Raw genomic sequence first — 22,869 nt, 5'->3', positions numbered from 1 at the left:
GTAATGACAATTCCACTTATTTATTACTCTAATCCTTAGTATACTGTTTTAGATAATATGTCTTTTATGATCTATTTTAAGCTGTTTCAGATTCCAGCCTTTCTTGATTGCTTCTTTGCTGATGACTACTTATTGTCCCAATTGGACTCTTCACTCCTTCTCTAGGAGATTAAATTAGAGTATTTTCTCTTTGCACTTAGCTAACAGCTTAACTTTCCTTAATTGAAGTAATCCCTACAATGGGTAGACAGTTTAAATATTATTTGTTTAGTTTATGCCTCAAACATGTTAGCTATTTTTCTTTTAAAATAATATAATGAAAAGGAATATTTTAAAATAACATTATACCAGCCCAATAAATACATGTGTTTATATTTTTGCCACAACATGTTTCAAGATCAAAACATAAACATTAAATTTATTTATTGTTACTGCATTAAGTATATTTTTATACAATTAAGGTAAAATGCAATTATATGTGACAGATATCAAAATTAAAATGGTTTAAAAAGACAATTTCTTTTCCCATATAAAAATCCATGTCTTTTTAAGGGCAATACTCAGAATCTGCATGTAGTATTTCTGTCTCAATCTCATTGGATAAAACTTATCAGCAAAGCAGGCTTTAAATATAGACTTTATTCTAGGCATCCATGTACTTGACTTGAAATAGGAAGTTCTATGAGTAAGGACTGAAGCATTAATGGAGATTGGGAGGCAACTAGCAGTCTCCACCTCTGATATTCATGAGATTTCTGTAGTCATATTCCAAAAACACTTGGTTGACATAACACCACGTTTGATCCAGAGGATATAAAAATGAATGAAATATGGCCTTTACTTGGAAGATTATAAGCAATGTGAAAGGGGATGGTAGAGCCTTGGAATATAGTACAGTGAAAACTCAGGAATGGAAATGATTAACTCAGTTTGGGGTGGAGAGGGGAAAAAAAGCATTTCAGAGAAGACCAGGCACTTGTAAATGACTTTGAGTTTAATTAGGAATTTTTCAGGTGAAGTATAGGGTAAGATATGCTAGGTAGTCTGATATACAAGAAAACAAACTCTATTATGAAATGGCACAATCTAGAGAACAGGCACAATTCCACAGTGGCAGTCTGTGGAGTCTGCAGAGGGAATGTGGTAGGAGATAGGTCTATAGCGGCAGGTTGTGGTGTGATGTAAAGGGCCATGTATGTTTGAATTTCAACTTATGGACCAGCGTCTTGCAACCTAGGGTCCCATAGGCCATATCTGGCCTGCCACTTCTTTTTGGAAATAGTTTTGTTTGAACACAATCACATCCAGTTGTTTGCCTTATGTATCTATGGCTGCTTTCCTGCTGCAATGGCAGAGTTGAGTGGTTGTGATGGAGACGGTATGACCCACAAAGCCCCAAAATACTTTCTATCTGGCCCTTCACAAAAAAAAAACCAAAACATGCCGTTCCCCTCATCTCTCTCATCAGTTATTCTTGGAAGCTTTAAAGCAGTAGGAATTCATTAATGGGAGTTCTTTTTAAAAAGTGTGGAGTAATGGCTCATTTATTTTGAATATCTTCCTAGTTTTTTCTGTTTTGCTCTTTTTTTAAATTTTTAATGTAGACTATGTTTAGAAATTAGAATGTGAAAGAATCAGAAGAATATGCACTATAAATAGTTTATTTACCACCAGTATAGAAAGCAAACTAAAAAAATATGATTAAAGAGTTTGCCAAAAAGGTGTTAAAGAATTTGCTTAAGAAGGGAAAGGAGGACCACACTTTCACAGTAAAAGCATGGCTGGGCTTTGGTTGCTATTTTAATTAGTTTTTGAGGCTGTCTTTCACAGTCTTTCACTTAGAACTTATCGCAGTAACATTAATTATTGGGAATTATGTTGGCTGTGTTCATTGTCATGCCAACACAACAGGAAGTGCTACAGTACACCAGTCTGGGCATGACAACTACTGAACAACTGCAGAGAACATCTGGGTTAGCTCACCATTTCTAGACCTAGAAATTTGTCAGTTTTAAGAATGACTTCTTTTCAAAGCCAAGTCATCCTAGGTTTTCTTAAACTTAAAGCTTTCTAAGTGCTCTTCATGAAGTTGTCATACAGTATGAATACACAATAAGCGTCATTCATTAACTCTACATTAATCTGACAGACATTGTACTTCACATAATTACTGCCTACTGCATTACCTTTGTCCTTTGTAAGCCTTAATTTCACATGTCAACAGCAATCACTTTAGAGTGTTATATTTGTAGGTACAGAAAAAGACTTGCCATGGAAAATGTGTACTTGAAAGGTAATGCCTTAAGCCATAAACTCTTGCACTTTTGTTTGCCTCCCAGCTTATTATAGGGTTTTAATTTAATTTTAATTTTTATAATTTCAACTTTTAGATTCTGGGGTACACGTGCAGGTTTATTACATGAGTATATTGCAGGATGCTAAGGTTTGGGATACAAATGATCCTGTCACCCAGATAGTGAGCATAGTACCCAACAGTTAGTCAACCTTTGTCCTCCTCTCTCCCTCCCCACAATGGGAGTCTCCAGTGTCTATTGTTATCAGCTTTATGTCCATGAATACTCAGTGTTTAGGTCCTACTTACAAGTGAGAACACGGAGTATTTGGTTTTCTGTTACTGCATTGATTCGACTAGGATGATGGCTTCCAGCTGCATCTATGTTGCTGCAAAGGACATGATTTCATTCATTTTAAGGCTACATTGTATTCCACGGTATATGTGTACCCCATCTTATTTATCCAGTCTACTGGTGATGGACACCTAGGTTGATTCCATGCCTTTGCTACTGGGAATAGAGCTGTGATGAAGATACAAGTGCATTTATCTTTTTAGTGGTGTGATTTTTTTAATATATATACTCAATAATGGGATTGTTGGGTCAAATGGGGGTTCTGTTTTAAGTTCTTTGAGAAATCTCCAAACTGCTTTCCACAGTAGCTGACCTAATTTACATTCCCACCAACAGTATGTAAGCATTCCTTTTTCTCCATGGCCTCGTCAGCATCTGTTGATTTTGACTTTTTAATAGTAGCCATTCTGACTGGTGTGAGATGGTATCTCATTGTGATTTTGATTTGCATTTCTTTGATGATAGTGATGTACAATATTTTGTCATGTTTATTGGCCACTTGTATGTCTTCTTTAGAGAAATATCTGTTCATGCCCTCTGCCCACTTTTTATGAGATTATGTGTTTTTTGCTTTTTGAACTGTTTAAATTTTTTATACATTTTGGTTATTAGACCTTTGTTAGATGCATAGTTTGCAAATATTTTATCCCGTTCTGTAGGTTGTCTGTTTGCTCTATTGATAGCAACACTAATCTACTGTTTATAAGAGCATAATTTTTAGTTTTTCTGAAGGAGTGTTTGACAGTATGTACCACATCTTAAATCTTATACTATTTACAAACCTATTTTAATAATGTTGCAGGAATTTATGCTAAGGAAATAGTAGATCAAGGGCATAAAGATACATGCATAAATTTGCTCATCACAGCATTGTTGATACTGTGAATAAACTAGAAACAACCAAAGTTATCATCTGCTGGGAGTTGGGAAAATGCTATAGGATACACTCATAAAATGGATATTATTCAGCTACTATAAGTGACAAGTAAAAGTAAAACATAAAATGTAGTTTCCTTTTCAAGTATTCTTCCCTTTGCTTCCATCACAACATACTTTGAGTTTTCTTCTAATGCCTCTAGATTTTGCTTATCTTTGAAGGCTTGTTATCCCCTAACTGGCATTTAAATTTGGCATTTCACAAAGTTCTACCCAACTCACTTCCTTTCTCAAGCTTTCTCCTTCAATCATACTTTTTCAAACTGTGGGTTTTGATTGATTCTTGAGATATTAAATCAATACAATTGAGTCATAATCAACATTCTAAAAATGTATTACAAAGAAAATAGCATGAACAAGGGTACAGAAATAGTGATGTATTTGAAGAATTTAATCAGCTTCTAGAAAACTGCATTGTGTTCATTTGCACACGTTCTAGGACTTGAGCCTGGCAGGAAAAGTCATGGAGAGCATTGTATGCTGTGAGAAATGGATAGCATTTGGTCTTGGAAATGATGAAGAAACACTGATATTTTAAGGTGGATTTTATTGAAGAATGTAATGTACTCAATCTCTTTATAAGCAGGAAGAACAGTGAATATTCTGCTTATTGGAAATGTATATAAGACATTCTAACATATCCTTAGCCTAAGGTGGTATCCTGGCTCATCAATCATCTCCACAAAGACTAAACTTATATCAATAGTCTATTAGGGCCTATTAGAGTAGCTAGTCACCATAATATTGATCTTCGCACTTTGAGAGTTGTTGCATTCATAACAGTTATCTGTGTCTTTACTATCAAGGCAATATCCAAGAGCATTTGTGTCTGAGTCACAGAGAAGAACAAGGCTCATCTTATATTGTACAATTATAATGTGTAACACTGGAGCCACAGCATCAAATTACTGTAATAATCCTCATGTCCTTGGGATTCAATAAAATCTGATGTTACCTTTTAAAATAATTACTCTTTTAGACTGGTTACAGACTCTGGACTTGGATTCCACATTTCTTGAAGCTGTCTTCAGAAATTCCACAAAAGTTAATATTTCATTATGCATCCAGAAGTGTTGATCTATGCTCATAGCCAAGGTTCACTGCAGGGACGAGGACAGCATTCTGAATTTAAAAACAAAAACTTATCTGAAAGTCCTGTATAAATTAATGTTTTCCCAAGATGTTTTTCATAGAAGTCAATTTAGCTATGAGTAAGCAGTGCATAAAGTAGGTCAGTATATAATTGTCTTATTTTCTCATAAAAATGACAGTGTTTCCATAAATTCTACTATGCATTAAACACATGCTGACTTATTAAGCATAACCTGTAATCAAAACACATACCTTCTACCTATTCTTGATGGTTCAGAGTAAATATTGTAGTTATGCAAATCGTAATAATTCCTTAAATCTCTGTAATGTATTATAGTAAACAGGCATATGTTATATTATTTGAATATTGTGCAATTATATGTTTATGTTATAGGATTCTTAAATAGTTGAAGTTACATGACCTGACATTTAACAACCCCATCCTGCCAACGTTTTGGGGTCTAGAATCTTCTTTTTAATCTTTTTCTGCCTCTCACATCTTACGGGATTTTAATTTTCTCTTACTGCTGCAGGCAACATGGCTCCCTCAAATAATGCTCTTTTCCTTATAAGAAAAATATCATGACGTGTGTGTGTAGAAGAGAAGGGCATTTTACTAACATGTCAGTCTGAAGTGTCATCTGACTCTTCTTTCAACTTTATTGGTCTGATTGCCTCACATTACCTTTCTTTGTTTTGGAGGTATCCAGAGCTTGATTCTTAAGAAACAACAGAAAAAAAAAGGTACAGGGGACAGGAAAGAATTCATAGACTGAGAAAGGGAAATGTAAAGATTATACACAGTTTGACCCAATTGGTTAGTGTTTTATTGTATATGTATTTACAAGGTCTGACTCAAAAGACAGAGGACAGAGGGACAGGGAAATTCTCGGAGCATGAGAAATGGAAATAGGAGGATTACACAGGGTTGGATCCTTGAAAAAGTTAGTCTTACAGAAAACGAGAAACCAGTCAATGAAGGAACAAGGTAATAAAGAGAAATCTTATCTCCATTTATATTTTGTGAATACTGTTATTAATAATATTTTCCCCTTTTTTATGTGTACAAGTTTGTAATTTTTAAACTCTTATTTTTCTTTTATTGCCTGCTGCCAGTACCTGTCTTCCTAGTGACCTTTAGAAGAGGATCCATGAACAGAGAAAAACTAATGGAAGTATGCCCAGATAATGGCAGCAAAGATGAGCCTCTGGAGGCCATTCTTTGGATTCAGAGAAAAAGAGCTGGAGGGGAGGTGACCTGGAAACTAAACTAAGATTCAGAAGTGAACCCAGACAATTAAATTTCACAGTGGTCCCCGGGTGATTTCCCTAAAAATGTATCAGCAGCCCTGTTATTTCAAGCCACTTAAGCAAGAAAGCAGGCCTTACTCTAGTACATTCCTATGCTAAGAAAGAGAATTTCCAGCATATAAGAATGCAAAAATACTCAGACATTTTACAGAGGATTCATCATAGCTACTTTAGAATCCATTTATATTTGGTTATGTCCTACTTGTTATTTTGTTTTTGTTTTTTGTTTTCCCTACCAAGAGAATGGTCTCAAGTTTAATGCTGAATTAACACTTGGAATAACCAATGCGTGTTCTTACCTTACTGTGCTAATGTTGGACACCTCACTATATCATTTCAGTTATTTGTTCAGTCTTGCCATGAATATAATTGAGATAATGATGAAAGTGCCTATAAAACACCTGACATGCCCTAGGTGTTCTTTAATATTAGTGGTCTGCTTGCAAATAAAACACACTGTGTTAGGCACAGTGAAAACTATTAAGATCAATTAAAACATTGTCTATCCCTTAGAAACATCTCCGTCTAATAGGGAAAATAATATAGGCATGTAATCATAGTTAAAATGGAAAAATATTAGATAAGACTCTTATACAATCTTTTTGCTTTGATTTTGAAATGACCACCCATTGCCCACTCCCCATTCCCTAATAACAGCCCAAAGGAATTTCCCTTATGCTCTTTATCTGGTCGGGTCAACTTCTAATACAGGTGACTTGGCCTAGAAAGCCTGTTGACTCTCCATTTTCAGACATTCTGACATGCTCCCATTTGGATCAGATGAGCTTGGCTTTCTATAATTGAGTCAGAAAGCTTAGGTGAGAGTTGGAGACTGTAATCCCACTTTTTGGAAAAGTCAATGGTTGCATATTTCCAGATGTAGATAATCCTCTAGAGTATATACCTCAAATTATTTATTTATTTATTTATTTATTTATTTTGGAATTTGAACAGCAGGGGTGGGGGCAGCTTGAAAGAGTCTTATTTTAACTTTTTAATTTTTTTCCTTGGGACAGGGTCTCACTGTGTTGCCCAGGTTGGAGGGCAGTGGGGTGATCCCTATTCACTGCAACCTCCATCTCCTGGGGTCAAGGGATTCTCCCACCTTAGACGCCTGGGTAGCTGGGACTATGGGTGCATGCTACCACACACAGCTAAATTTGTATTTTTTGTCGAGATAGTGGTTAGCCATGTTGCCCAGGCTGGTCTCAAACTCCTGGGCTCAAGCAATCCACCTGCCTCGGCCTCCCCAAGTGCTGGGATTACAGGTGTGAGCCACCTCACCAGGCCATGTTTTAATACCAGGCCATCTTTTTAAAAAATCAGTTTTAGCACTTTTATCTCACCATATTCTGTATTTTAAATCAGTCATGTATTTGATCATCAGGAAAAATATTGACAGGTGAAAAGTTGATAATTAAATTTTATATCAAATTATACTACATAACTATTATATCAATTATATATAATTTTATATGAGATATAGAAATGAATTTATATAGAGAAATAAATTTAGAGCAAATTACAAACATGTTATTTTATACACATAAATGCTTCAGTATGTATTTCCTAAGAACAAGAACATCCTTTTACATAATTCTTAAATTATAAATATAAAATATATAATTAAATAATTACATATTAAAGTAAATTAAAATTGTAACTTCACATGTAATATTATGTGTAATTAAACTACGTAATTATAAAAATCAAGAAGTTTAACTTAGTGTATATATACATTTTATTGGTTTTCCCTGTAATGTGTTTTATAGCTGTTTTCTTCCTATATCCACAATCCAGTCTAGAATCATTTATTGCATTTAGTTGTCACTTCTGTTTTTTTTACCTTAGTCTGAAACACAACCTCAGCTTTCTAGACCTTTACATTTTTGACATTACAAAGAATAAATTCTAAAATATTTGATATTTTGTTCCATTAGCACAATCTCTAGTCTAGTCCCATTTAGAGTCAGAATTCCAAACATCTTCTAAATTAAACCCTGGCTTCTTATCCAACTCAACCCTACTTTGGACTGGATGCCTATCATGGTAAAGGAAGAGGAAGGCAATGTCAGATAGTTTTCTGTTCCTTCCCTCTTTTGTACTTTATCCCACCCCTCACTGCTGCTTCTTTGTCGACTAACTCTTGTTTCTGACCTCCTTAGAGTTGGCAGAGGGGAGAGGCAGGAGGGAGGGAAAGCCACACATCACTGTTGTTGCAGTGGGTGGCATTGCTCATCTCTGGGTTTACTAAGTTCAAAGAATACTCTAGTGGAGCATCTCCGCAGCCTTCAGAGATTCCTCACAAGAGCTTCTGGTTATAGCAGTCTCTCTCCTCTTGCTGGCCTCTTATGACATATTCTCAGCTTCTGAATGTGATGGATACATATCCATCTTCTCTCTGCCGATGTTTCCTTGCTCCTAGATGAAACTGTCTCAGTCCATCAGCATACTGCATGGTCAGTATTGACTCAGTCCATGGGAAACACTCATCTTTTGCTCTATTGTCTTTGAAAGCACAGCTGCCTTCTAATATGGCTGTTTCTTTTCCCTCTACAGCTAAGCAGGCAGTTCCATTAAGTTTATCTTAGAATCTTTGGGAGCTATGAGTCAGGAACCTATTGTGCAAACTGTGGGGGACACAAATCAAATCAATACAAAATTTTCTGAATTTTATATTGAATTGTCTCTCTTACCTGACTGGAGGGGAAGGAAAGCAAGGAGATCAGAAAAAAATACCATGCCATCATTTTGACTATTCCAAGGAGTGGTTTAATATTTCTAACATTTGTCTTTTCCTCTTTTTTTTTTTTTTTTTTAACAAGACCTGATTTTGCCAAATCATTTGCTCATCTTACTTAGTGGGCAAACATTTCCGTTGGGAACATAAGAGCATGTGCCCTGTTATTTTGGCTTCTGCTTTTTGGGCCTTCTGCGAAAACTGAGACAGAGGTCCTTGAAACATCCAGGATAATGATTAAGTCTAACAAGTGCAATTAAATAAACATTTCCAGCTCCTGTCCTCCTATAGAGAAAAACAAACGAAGACAATGTTTAATTTCTAGAGGGAGATTTTGTGCATGAGCAGGACTAAATCTAATAATCCCAATAGTCTAGCATATGGCATATGTGGATATTCAGTGAGAATGTAAAATCATCCTGTAAGCTTTTCTGTATTTATTTTTGGGGATTGATTACAATCTCTATAGTACAGTGACTTCTCTGCGTGGATTACAGGAGACTGTTGTCTCAGTCCGCAGTTCTTGGAATAGTCATATTTCTGAGCAACTGATTTTTTTAACCTTATGGACACTGAAATTGATTGTTTTCACTTGTGATGACTGCTAGATCTACTGGAGCTGAGACGGTTTTTCACTTCTAGAAAACGTGCAAAACAGCAAGATGCATGTTTGGGTTACAGTTTCAACCCAGGCTTTTTAATTTTACTTTTTTTCATTTTTCTTTCTTCCAGTGTCCTCACTTTTTCCTTTCCGTGTAGACTTGTATTTTAAAAATGATGTTTGGTAAAAAAGTAATGTATAAGTAAATAACTTTATTGGAAGGATAGCTATTAACACTTTCTTTTGTATCAGAGAAGGACCTCATTCCCAGTTTCTACATGCCTTAGGGGGATAGAATGGGATATTTTTAAAGTATGTAAAAGGCTAAGTGTTCTTATATATCCCTTTATAGTGGTTGGGGAATCATTTAAAAATAAAGAAACACAAATTGGTAATTGTTAGGGGATTGTCATGTGTTTTTTTTTTAACATGAGAAGTTCCAAAGAAACAAGCCTTATTTCCTTTTCATGGTATTAAACAGCTTCTGCCAACAGTTTATATAGAGCTACAACCATCACTGCAGCTGACCCTGAAAAGAGAAAGTGAGGGCCATCCATTAAGAGGTCTGTGACTGAACTGAGTCTGTGATGCGCAATGTAGTGGAGCAGAAGTGATGCTTGCTGCACGTTTAGTTGAGCCTAGGAGAGCAGGGCCCTCCGTAGACACTAGTTTGAACATTGCTAGGTTTAAAACGGTTTAAATACAAAATGGAAATCTGTACACTATTAGTGTTTGTTTTCATATTTTTTTTTTATTTGGGAATAATCTGTCTATGTACTATGTATCTAGTTGCTTTAGTCTTTTCATCATAGAATTAGTTTAACAGTTGGTTATGTATAATAATTATTGAAAAGGGTTAATCAAATTATTACATTTTTACTTGAAGCCTACATCATAACATTACAATGGAAAGCTAGACTGTTACTATTTTATTTTCACAAGTGTTTGGTGCATATTTGATTCATTTCAGAGTTGTTAGAAAATTAAACTGGCATTATTTTTCTGATGATGTCTCCCATTGTTGTCACTATAGAAATGAGGCTAATAATGCCAGCTCATTCGAGGAATATAGCTTCAGGAATGAATTGTGCTTTTTTTTTCTTTATATTGAAATGGTAGTTTTTTAATAGAGATACTGAATGCTGTATTTCAGATATCTGTAAAGGAACACTTAATTCAGAATTGAGTGCAAAAAAGCTGCAGAAGATCATTCATCCATGTAGATAAAATTATATTGTGGTGGCTAATGGGTTTGTGTTATTCTTAATATCTATACATGGCTACAGTAAGACTGAAGTTGTTTTCATAACTTTTCAGTACATTGAACGAAAGAAAGTATGACAGCAGAAAACATCTGATAAATTAAATGTGACATGTTTTTTATTCATATAAAATGGTTTCTGAGCAGTTGGTAATTGTGAATATTTCAGCAGTCATTTTTGATGTGGAGTACTTCTTCTGTGTTCAGCACTAATGAGTTGTGAGTTGTACTTCATCAAATTGACAGTTTCCTTACTTTTGTAAATAGGCATTTGATACACCTTGTAAAAGCTCGTAAAAGACACTCATCTAACCTTTTAAATGCATAGAATTTTCTCCTTACTCTCCACATTGTGTTGTCCACTTTTCCTATAAGGAAGATGATACAAAGAAAGGCTACCATTCACTGGGTGCTTAATAAATTCCCAGAATCATTCTGGGTACCATAATATACACTATCCATTCATAATTCTTACAGCTCAAATTAGCTCAAAGGAAAAACTAAGACTGTACATTGGCTAGGAGAGTAAACTAGTGTGCCAAGAAATTACCTGTACTCAGGTTTTGTAAAGTGTCTTAATGTGAAATAGCTGTGTTTCTTGTTATTTAAAATACTAGGTATTTTTAGAGAATGAGATACCTTACATTCCTCCATCTTAAAAAGAAACTTTAAAAAACATTTTTATAACATATTTATAATAATCCTGTGAAATAGGAATTTTATGTCCTATTCTCATTTTATAGGCAAGAGAAATTACACAGAGATTAGTGTTAGGCACAGAGTGGGACCATAGTGTAGACTCCTGTACTTTAATATATTACATTGTTTTTACTTAGAAAAATAAATTAATTTTACTAGAAACATGGAAGAACATAGAATAAGAATTGTCCAAAGAGAACTAAAGATGTTAAGATCAATTAATCAGGAAGTATATTTTAATAAATCTAAGAGGATGAAATTAGCGTTAAAAAACAATTAAAAAAAACCTCTTGAAACAGATTTAGTATATTAATAATATTAACCCAACCCATTTTTGAGGAAGGAACATTATAAATTAAGAACTCTCTTGAAACAAGAATAATACTACATATTTTGAGTGGAAGTATAACTTAGTGCTCAAGTAGCACAACTGAATTAGTACAGCTACTGCTTAGACTTTTAAATCAAACAGCCCTCTTCGGTCTGTTTTATACCTATAAAACAGGTAATCTATATAGTATTTCCATAAGTAGAGAGTTCTGATACTAACACATTGTCTGACATAGTCATCCATATATTCATGTAAACTACACTGATAACAATTTAGAATACCACTAATAGACATGATAATGATAGCATCTTATGCTTTTACAGAATATTATTTTCCAAAAGAGTTTTATTTTGATGGTTCTACCAATATGTCAAAATCAGTAACCTGCAATCCATTCAAAAACAAGTGGATAGAAATTCTAAAAATATAGCAAACCTATTTTATAAAGGCATAAATAAGCTCACAAAGAATAAGAGGTATCCTCAGAAACTAACTACAAACAGGTCACCAAAAGTCAGGGTGGCTCAGACATGATCTGATGATGAGGTTAACTAGAGCTAAGGGGATTAGGGTTAATCTTCTCAGCCCAGAGGCTTATGATGTCCCCTTTGTACACATGAGCAAATTTACAACTTAGTTTTTTGCATAAATTGGACTACCAAGAGACTGCATGTAACCTAGATGTACTAGAGCAGGGGTCCCCAATGCCTGGGTCATGAACGAGTACCAGTTTTTGGCCTGTTAGGATCTAGGCTGCACAGCACGAGATGGTGGCAGGCAAGCCAGCGAAGCTTCATCTGTATTTACAGCCACTCCCCATTCCTCAGGAGCATTACCTCCTGAGCTCCACCTCCTATCAGATTAATGGCGGGATTAGATTCTCATAGGAGCATGAATCCCATTGTAGGTTGTGCACTCCTTATGAAAATCTAATGCCTGATGATCTGTCATTGTCTCCCAGATGGGACCATCTAGTTACAGGAAAACAAGCTGTGGGCTCCCACTGATTCTACATTATGATGAGTTGTATAATTATTTTATTGTATATTACAATGTAATAATAATAGAAATAAAGTGCACAACAAATGTAATGTGCTTGAATTATCCTGAAATCATTCCACCTCCCAGTTTGTGGAAATATGGTCTTCCACAAAACCAGTCCCTGGTACCAAAAAGGCTGAGGACTGCTGGACTCAAACATTTCCCCCATCAGCATAGGGATGTGACAGAAAAATTGGCAGTAAGCTGAAATTGACCTATGCCTCTTCCTAGTTCTGCTCACAGGACAACTTAATACCAAATCTTAGTGCTTCCTCCATGAGTTGTTCTTTCATTTTATAAGGACAGTTATCATGTGATATGGTTTGGCTCTGTCCCTACCCAAATCTCATCTTGAAATGTAGCTTCTATAATCCCCACATGTTGTGGGTGGGACCCAGTGGGAGGTAATTGAATCGTGGGGGTAGGTTTTTCCCATGCTGTTCTCATGATAGTGAATAATTCTCATGAGATCTGATGGTTTTATAAAGGACAGTTCTCTTGCACATGCTCTCCTGCCTGCCATCATGCAGGACATGTCTTTGCTCCTCCTTTGCCTTCCACCATGATTGTGAAGCCTCCCCAGCCATGTGAAATATGTGTCCATTGAACCTCTTTTTCTTTACAAATTATCCAGTCTCGGGTATTTCTTCATAGCAGTATGAAAATGGACTAATACATCATGCCTTTGCCAGGTCTTGCCTTTTCTAAACTAAATTAAAAAAAAAAAAAACAGAAAACACAATGTAAGATCTACTCATTTGATTTTTAAGTGTAAAATACAGTGTTATTAACTGTGGGCACAATGTGATACAGCAGATCTCTGGAACTTAATCATCTTACATAACTGAAACACCATATCCATTGAACTGCAACTCCCCATTTCCCTTCCCAGTAACACTTGGTAACCACTATTCTACTATTTATTTAAAAGATGTGGGCTATTTTAGATAGTTCGTGTAAGTGGAACCATGCAGTATCTATCCTTCTGTTACTGACTTATTTTACTTGGCATAATGTCCTCCAGGTTCATCCATGTCATCACATTTGGCAGGATTCCCTTCCTTTTTAAGGCTGAATAATATTCCATCACTATTCAAGTCACTATTTGAGATGAATAAATCAATTGCTTGGATATAACACATTTTATTTATTCATTTATCAGTGGATAAAGTGTTTCCATATCTTGGCTATTTTAAATGATGCTGCAATGTGCATGGGAGTGCAGATATCTCTTCTAGACCCTGATTTCAAATCTTTCAGATATATATCCACAAGTAGAATTGCTGAATTATATTGTAATTCTGTTTTTAAGTATTTTGGAATTGCTATACTGTTTTTATACAGGCCACACCATTTTACATTCCTACCAATAGTGTATAATGGTTCCATGTTTTCCAAAATTTTGCAAGTATTTGTTGTTACTATTTTTTGATAATAATAGCCATTCTAACAGGTGTGAGATGGCATCTCATTGTGTTTTTGATTTACGTTTCCCTAATGATTAGTGGTATGGAGCATCTTTTCTTCGTATGCTTGTTGACCTTTTGTATGTCATCTTTGGAGAAAGGTCTATTCCAGTTCTTTCCTGTTTTCTAACCAGGTGATTTTTTTTGCCATTGATTTGTAGGAGTTTTATAATTTTGGCTATTAACTATTTATCAGATAAGTGGTTTGCCAATGAGAGACTAAACATTAAAATTGTATTGAAACACTGTTATGTACATGGTCGTTAGTATTAAAATATCATATTCACTTTGCTGTTAACTGGGTGAAGCATGCAGGTTAACGTGAAATTCTGTGCTCAAATTCTAGTTCTTTGAATCTAGTTCCCCTGATTTTAAAATTGAGACGATTGTTACCTGAGGCATAAACAAGGTTAGGAAGCATGTAACCCCTTAGCCCCTGGTACATAGTAAGTACTTAACAATTTCCTTCTTAAAAATTGTTTGTCTATAATGCATCAGTATTGCATTTATATATCTACAATTCTGTTATAACATTCCATTTGTATCCAAACTAATTTAAATTGCCCTTGGAAAAGTTAACTGTATATATAAATAAGTTAATTCAGAAGAATGACTGCCTGTTTTCTTTAAAATTAAAAATATTCCTAATAATATAAACACATCATTCTTGAAAATATGCCCATAGAACCCAAAGAAGCTTCTTATGTAAGGATTTTCTTTGAAAATATCAATGTGAACCAACTGTAAAGAAAAACATTGTACAGATACATTTCACTCATCTAGAAGTCACTATTCAAGTCACTATTCCAAAATAATCAATATCTATCATTTGAGAGTTATGGAGAGTTTCCTATATGTAGAATGTAATAGACAAAGGTAGCTCATACCTCATAAAATTGTGATAAGGAGGATTTAATTAGGTTACACATGATAACCTAATTAACTAACACAGGATGGCCCATGGTAAAGATTAGATGCATTATTATCATTTGCATTATGATAATATAGGCAAGAAAAAATATTGTTAATAAGACTGGACTGACAAGATAAATGAAATATGAACATACACATACACTAAAGTTGATGAAATTCATTTATAGGAGAACCAAACCTTTACTTAGGGAACTGTAATTCAGAAAATAAAAAGGACAAAAAGAGGAGAATCTAATAATATCAGTCAAGTTCACAGCAGCAAAAATTGTTAACAGTGCCTTGACAGTGAGTGAAGGTACAGAGCATTGTGCAATATATATGTAAAACTCAAAAAGTGTGGTCCTCCCAAATCATTTATATGAGAATAGCCAGGCCTACACACATGAATCGTCTGTGAAGGCATCAGCACACTCTATCATAGGGCCAAATTGATGTCTATGGTTTTTGTTTTCTGAGATAACAGAGGAATATATAATACACTGAACAGAAAATGAAAATTGAGCAAACCAAAAGCTTTGGCACTTGAAGAAGTGAATTTCTATTATCTAGAAAAATCACTGAAGTAGGTGTTTATTTCCATATGATGATGGATAAGCCAAGCATTTCTATAATTGCATACTGAAGAGATAAATGTTTGACCTAGGCTTCATATGCCAATTACTCCTAGATGTGGTACAGTGGGATCCAGTAGCCAAGGTGATGCAGATTCATATCATGTCACTTCTGCATGCCTGGGTAATATTTTGTTTCATCAGGTGATGCTTTACCTTGGCTTCCTTTGGTGTGTGAACATATTACAGCAGAAGGAAATGGTCTGGGTTGGAAAATCTGATGAAGCAGGTGATGTAAATGGTGTGTAATCACTAAGTATAATGAGTGGACAAGCAGAACTCCTGTTAGGCATCTAGCTTTTCCTACTGTTTGGAACTTGAATCAAAAGTCATAATAGAATTATGCCGATCTTTCCTATTTTTAAAATGTACAGAAATTCTGCAGAGTAATATGGTACTTAGACACTGACCATTTGGTAGGCATCACAGAAGTAAAGAATTAAGTCACTCTGCATCCAAAGTGGATCACAGCATTGACAGCTGTGATTCTTGATGTTAAAGAATAATTTTTATGAAAGGAGTGTATTTTAAAGATTTAGTTCTATAGGTTACTTCTCTATGAAAATTTAAAGAAAATCTTTCCACAGAGAGATATGGAGGATATTTACTGTCAATAGGTTTATATTATTAACGAGTTATATTCATAGTGGTGTGAAATATTAGTTCTGTCAGCTTCTTACAATTTATGGAATTTTTGCAGACCTTCAGAAATGCAGATAAGCATTGTTCTGCTCACTTTGAATATCGGATACATCCTCCTTGCCCTTCGAAAAGCAAATAGAGTACATACATTTATCAGTGCTAACATTGATACCTTTCTACATAGCTCAGCAAAGAATCATCCAAATATTACAAAATTGAAAAACTGGAAGGCTAAATAAAATAAGCAGTCTTATATTTTGCAGTTGAAATACTTAGATGTAAGTGAGTTAAGTAATTATACCCTTATTTCAAGTGATATTTTTCTTCCTCTTAATTCTTTCTTTCAAGAAGCAGCACAGACAAACAGAAGGCTAACACAATATGATTTTTTTATTTTTTTTTTTTATTTTTAAGAAAAGGTCTCACTCTGTCACCCAGGCTGGAGTGCACTGGTGCAGTCATGGCTCACTGCAGGCTCAACCATTCCTTCTGCCTCAGCCTCCCGAATAGCTGGGACTACCAACATGAGCCACCACACTGGGCTAATTTTTGTTGTTTTTGTAGAGCTGAGGTTTAATCATGTTTCCCACGTTGGTCTTGAACTCCTGAGCTCAAGTTTAAAGATAGCTGGATATGACCTACAGTGATATATGGCAATTGGTTTAGTGATCATGTTTAGAAAGATCCCCAACGTGTTCAATTTCATATTAAAATGCCTAATACTTCTTATGGTTTATACTTATTATTAATGCAATCTTGTGCAACAGGAATTTCATTTTTTATAGTTATTTGTCACAGTGGGAGAGGACTTTGAAATGGATTTGTTTTCTCTTTAGTTTGTATTTTATAGCAGTTGCAACCCATGATTTCACAGAGGAGACTATGATTAGGTATAATACAGATTAATCTATTAAGAAATACTTGTAAATCTTACAATTGATCAAGATTATTTTGTTATGAAAAAAACCAGAAAACTATATTATTGAAAGTACTATGATAATACCTTTAAACTTTATAATTGTATGTATTTTTTCCTTTTTTCAAGGAAGATTATTTAAAGTAGTGTAACATACCTATGTACTTTCAGGAGCTGGGCAGTGACATAAGTGAATAAATGAGTCTGTTGGGGAAGGTGTAAGATGATTGCTTTTAGTTTGACATAGTAACACTTACCTCATTATATTTACTTCCTTATTCTGGGAGCATGTTTGTTTCAATTTAATTTTTTATAATTTATTGTGACTAATTGTGGGGTACACAGTTATGATATATGTATGCAGTGTGGAATAATTAAATCACACTAACATATCCATCATCTTAAATATTAATTATTTAATCACTCAATTGCAACTTTCCACCCTTTGATAACATTATCCCCCATCCCAATTCCCATCCCCTTACCACCAATCTACCCTCTGCTACTATGAGTTCAACATTTTTAGATTCCACATATCAGTGAGATCAGTGGTATTTGTCTTTTTGTCCTTGGCTTATTTCACTTAACATAATGTCCTCCAGGTTCATCCATGTTGTTGCAAATTACATAATTCCCTTCTTTTTTCAAGGCTGAGTAATTGAGCTTACAAACCTGTATCCATTCATCCACTAATGGATAGAGGTTGATTTCAGATATTGGCTTTTGTAAATAATGCTAGAGTGAACATGGGAGTAGATATCTTTTTAATTCTTCATGATATATACACCAAAGTGGGATTGCTGGATCATATGATAATTCTAGTTTCAGTTTCTTTTCTTTCCTTTTTTTTTTTTTAGGAACTTCCATACAGTTTTCCATAATGGCCATAATATTTTACACTCTCACCAACAGTGTGCAAGGGTTCCCTTTCTTTACATTGTCATACATTTCGGAGATAAACAGAACATATTTGTGGAGTGTACTGGGCCTCAGAAAGTCACCAACTGTAGCCTTCTCTATTATGTTACTCAGTAAGATGCTCCCAGGGAGTTGTTAGGTCAATGGTATCTGCCCACTTTTCATTAGAAAGTTTTACCCTCCCTTCATGAAGGCAGTTTGGAAATACTTTATCATGGAAGTGAAATAAATGCTGTCATAATTTCTCTACTATGACATGTCTACCTCAGTCTCTTCCTGTTCAATCTATACACATATTACCCTTGCCCCGGCGTTATCTTTAGATACATGAGTCTTTTTATGTCTTCTCTAAGTAGTTAATGGATTTAATTCAATGAAATGATATCACCTTCAAAAGAAAATCTACTCTTAGACTATTACTAAAGCAGCCTTTGGAAAGACCCTCCAGCATCTCCCTCTCATTTTCACTTTTCCCTGTCTACCTTCCTTCATGTCCTAATATATAGAAACACATTTCATTCACTTCCCCACTAATGTAAATTGAGCACCACAAAGAAGTCAGGCACTATGCTAGATACAAGTGTTAAATATGAGTGAACCAGAAGGACTTCATCCTCCCCTTGGGGAGCTTCACAGAGGCTAGTGGGATTGACAGATATTCACCAAATAATTATACTTAGGATGCATGCTGTGGAAAAGTTTAGGTACCATGGACTGTGCAGCAGTTTTCCAAGTTGTCTTTTACTACTTTACTTATATGTGCCCTTTCCCTCTGTGAAACCTTCACTCAACCTTCCAGTCCTCGTTAATTTACCTCCTTGGGACAATTATTGTAACTTGTATGCATTTCTCTTATTCAAAATTATCCTAATGAAATGGGTTGCTCACTTGCTTGTATATTTTCGGGCTTGTATATTTTCGGATGAGCAATTGCTCAATTTTCTCTTCCTTTGCAGACATGGCCCTTGGTGAGGTGCCTGGCTCCATAGTAAGTGTTCAACAAAGGTTTGAATAAAATATTGCATTGTTGAATTTGAAATGTATTTAAGCAGATTGATGACCAACATCTGACCAGATTTCCCCAATTTAGATGCAATGTCAGATGCTTCTTTTAATGGTGTCAGAGATTGGCTGACAGGCTTGCCTTTCTTTAAAGCGATTTACTACCCATGTTAGTTTTTTGGTATAAATGGTTACTGTTTGTCGTTGGAGTATGTTTGTATTCATGGTAGAGATTAAATACATATGTATTGCATGAATTAACAAATGGTTATGCTACTTGTAGGAAAGATTGATAAATGAAAGTTTCTAATGCTGTTTTCTTGAGATGGAGTCTCACTCTGTCACCCAGGCTGGAGTGTGGTGGCGTTGTCTCAGCCCACTGCAACATTCGCCTCCTGGGTTCAAGTTATTCTTGTGCCTCAGCCTCCCAAGTAGATAGAAGTACAGGTGTGTGCCACCACGTCCAGCTAATTTTTATAGTTTTAGGAGAGACAGGGTTTCGCTATGTTGGCCAGGCTGGTCTCAAGCTCCTAACCTCAGGTGATCTGCCCACCTCAGCCTCCCAAAGTCCAATGTTCTCTTCAGGCCTATGAATATTTATGACAGAATATTGATTTTATTGGAGAACTAAAAATTAATACAATCCATAGCTTGAAAGCAAAAATGTCAGAATACTTAAGACCATACACAAATAAGTATTCTAAAATAAGGAATTGATATTTATAAAATATTTTTAAGAAATAAGCACATTTGGCCAGGTGTGGTGGTTCACATCTGTAATCTCAGGACACTTTGGGAGGCCGAGGCGGGTGGATCATAAGGTCAGGAGTTCAAGACCTGCCTGACCAATGTGGTGAAACCTTGTCTCTACTAAAAATACAAAAAAAAAAAAAAAAATAGCCAGGCTTGGCAGCGGGTGTCTGTAAACCTAACTACTTGGGAGGCTGAGTGAGGCAGGAGAATCACTTGAACCTGGGAGGTGGAGGTTGCACTGAACTGAGATCGTGCCACTGTACTCCAGCCTGGGTGACAGAGCAATTGAAAAAAAAAAAAAAAAGAAACAAACACATTTACCACTACAGTATTTTAGCCCCCCCCATCTTGTTATTAAGAACAATAATAACAATAATAAAGTAGTAAGCCCTTGACTTCTTTGCTTTGCTGTCCTGTTCATTTATTTTGCATTTCTTCATTTTCCTTGTGCAGATTTTATACTCTACTATCCTCAGCCACCCCATCCGTATCATTTCTATGGTATCTCTGAACTCAACTATGTTTTCTCTGTCTTCCCCTAACCACTGGCATCTTCCTTTTTTTATTTGCTCCTACTTCCTCTGATTTTGGGCATTAGATCCTTGCTAATCTGCTCTCTCTAAGGTTAATATCCTGTTCTTCTTGATGAGTTAAGATCTCTTCCCATTTAGTTTTAATCTAATATATACTCCTTCTCATCTCTCAAACTATTTTTGCCCATTGCTTCACCTTGGTTCAACTCCAGAGAAGGACATAACTTCCTAATGTCTATTTTCTGAGCAGACAAAATAAAGTATACATAAACTATATCTGAAAATTTTAGTCCTCTATTTGTGCTGTGTCACTGCAATTGAAATTAAAAACTCCAGCCTCTGCAGAGGATTAGCATCAGCAGCTTTGCCTCTTTGGCTCTATTAAAGGAAAATCTGTAGACAAATTAAATTCAGCAAAGCTTGCTGTTTGAGTAAAGAACAATTCATGAGTTGGGCAGCACACTGAGCCTGTAGAGGTTCAGAGAGCTCTCCCCAGTAGTAGATAGCATTTATAGACAGAAAGGGAATTTTAAAAAAACCAACTTGACTGGTTAAAGTTTAGTATTTGCCTTTTTTGGGCATGGTGGGACAAGGCATTTACCTTATATGGACATAACCTGATGATCTGGCAGCCTGTGATGGCTGAAGTTTGGCTGCTGTGATTGGTTGAGACTTAGCTATTTATTGGAGGAATATACTGTTAAGTTAGATTGCAGTTTATTTGCATACTAAGTAAGGTTGCAGTTTGCTACATATGTAGGCAGCTTTAAGACAAATTTAATTTAACAGCTCTATTGCCAAAATCACTTCTGAGGAAGTAACTCACTATTTGGTGTCTTTGTACCAGACTATACTGTCAAAACGTATGGATTTTTCAGAGATAGAGTTTGCTGACTGAGTGATAACTGAGCTTAAAGTTGTCTCCCATGCACTTTTTCTGTATTTTTTACCGACATTGTTGCATTTCACTTACCTTGCAAGAGCTCACTGCATGTCCCACTGACTTCGTTCCTCCCAGGCTATTTTGCACCCCCATTCCCATCAGCATCATTTTACAAAGCAGGTTATTTTACCCAGCCAGTTGTCCATTTAATGTGCAGAAGGGTCTGTATAAAGGGTCCGATCAAACCATTGCACAATGCCCAGGCAGTTATACCACCGGGAACAATTACTGCTTTATCGACTGTCAACGTTTTTCTGAAGTTCAAAATAATAAGAAAACCATATTCCAGCAGTTTCTCAAAAGGTATTCAGTTTAAAAAATTTAATCCAATCCTACAAATACTTATTTAGAACCAACTTTTACAAGTTCCAAGCCTATAATAGAAAATTGTGAGGGAAAAGGATTATGGTGTATGTGTGTTCAGGTGGTGTATGTGTGTAAATTATCATAAGATGTATGGAAAGTTTTGACATTTCTGGGCCAGGGTTAGGGTTAGGTGAATTAACCATAGGTTAACTATGGTTAACTAACCTGTAGTTAACTCACCTATGGTTACAGTTGCCCTCAGTTGCAGGCCAAGTTATTCAGCCAACCCTGAAACAGGCTGGGTAGGGAAGAGAAGCCTAACACCACCAGTTTAGATTTGCTGCTTAAGGCTTGGGACAAGTGTGCCTGAGATTAACCTATGGATACACCGAGGTCCAGGGAATAACCATTCAGAGGCCATTTTTCTTGGCTTTCCCTGGATTTACCTTCCTATTTAAGTTTTATCATGTTTCCAGACCACGCCTAGAACTAGAAACAACATTTAAAACCCATTTTATCTGGCCAGGATTCCAGTACTCGAATACTTACCACCCATCCCTCTCCAGGGCTAGGTCTACAAATCAGATGATTCTTTCAGAAAAATGCTGTTGCACCCTTTCTCATCTTTATAACAACAACTTGTATTGCGAATTTTGGCAAGTACTTCACATAGATTATATCCAGTTCTCACAGGAACATTATGTATTACAGTTTAAGAAATAGAGCAAGGGGAAGAGCTGAAATCCAAACACACATCAGTCTTTGACTAAATTTTGGTTATCATAAGTTCCTGAGAACTTCTGCTGCTGTCCCCTCCCTACCACACTGTATATATTTGGTTAGTAGATCATACTTACGCAGTTACTTGAGCTTCAAATTCTGGAGTCTGCCTTGATATTTTCTCTCCCCCCACTTTCCCTTATATTCAGTCATTATCAGTCATTATTCTTAATTGCAATCAACACATGTAAACACTTAAGTATCAAAGGTGTTCATTATAATATGTTTATTAGAACACAGAATTGGTGGGAATTCTGGGAAGCCAAGTTTGAGGTTACATCTTCAAGAGATATGCTTAGAAGCATATCACAAGGCTGGCCTTACATGAACATGAGTCTAGTAACTACCATGCAGTGAGACGGAGGAATCACCCATCACCTCAGTGAGGTTAGGTCTGAGCCAAGAA

The 22,869-nt window shown here is 35.6% G+C and overlaps 1 protein-coding gene across 5 annotated transcripts in view; it reads left to right on the top strand.

The window, feature by feature from the left end:
* The window catches only part of RALYL (RALY RNA binding protein-like), a 764,437-nt gene that overhangs the window by 171,778 nt on the left and 569,790 nt on the right, over nt 1–22,869 (top strand). The window contains exon 2 of one of the 5 annotated variants that reach the window (XM_011995653.1): nt 19,103–19,134. The exons of the other annotated variants lie outside the window; for them this stretch is intronic. The gene's annotated coding sequence lies outside the window, so the exon portion shown is untranslated. The remainder of the gene's footprint in view (nt 1–19,102; nt 19,135–22,869) is intronic. 5 annotated transcript variants of the gene reach the window in all.

This window comes from Mandrillus leucophaeus, unplaced genomic scaffold (genome assembly GCF_000951045.1).
Source record: "Mandrillus leucophaeus isolate KB7577 unplaced genomic scaffold, Mleu.le_1.0 Scaffold494, whole genome shotgun sequence".
NCBI classification, from domain to species: domain Eukaryota; kingdom Metazoa; phylum Chordata; class Mammalia; order Primates; family Cercopithecidae; genus Mandrillus; species Mandrillus leucophaeus.
Note: the sequence above shows the minus strand (reverse complement) of the source record. Positions and strands in the feature narration are given on the sequence as shown.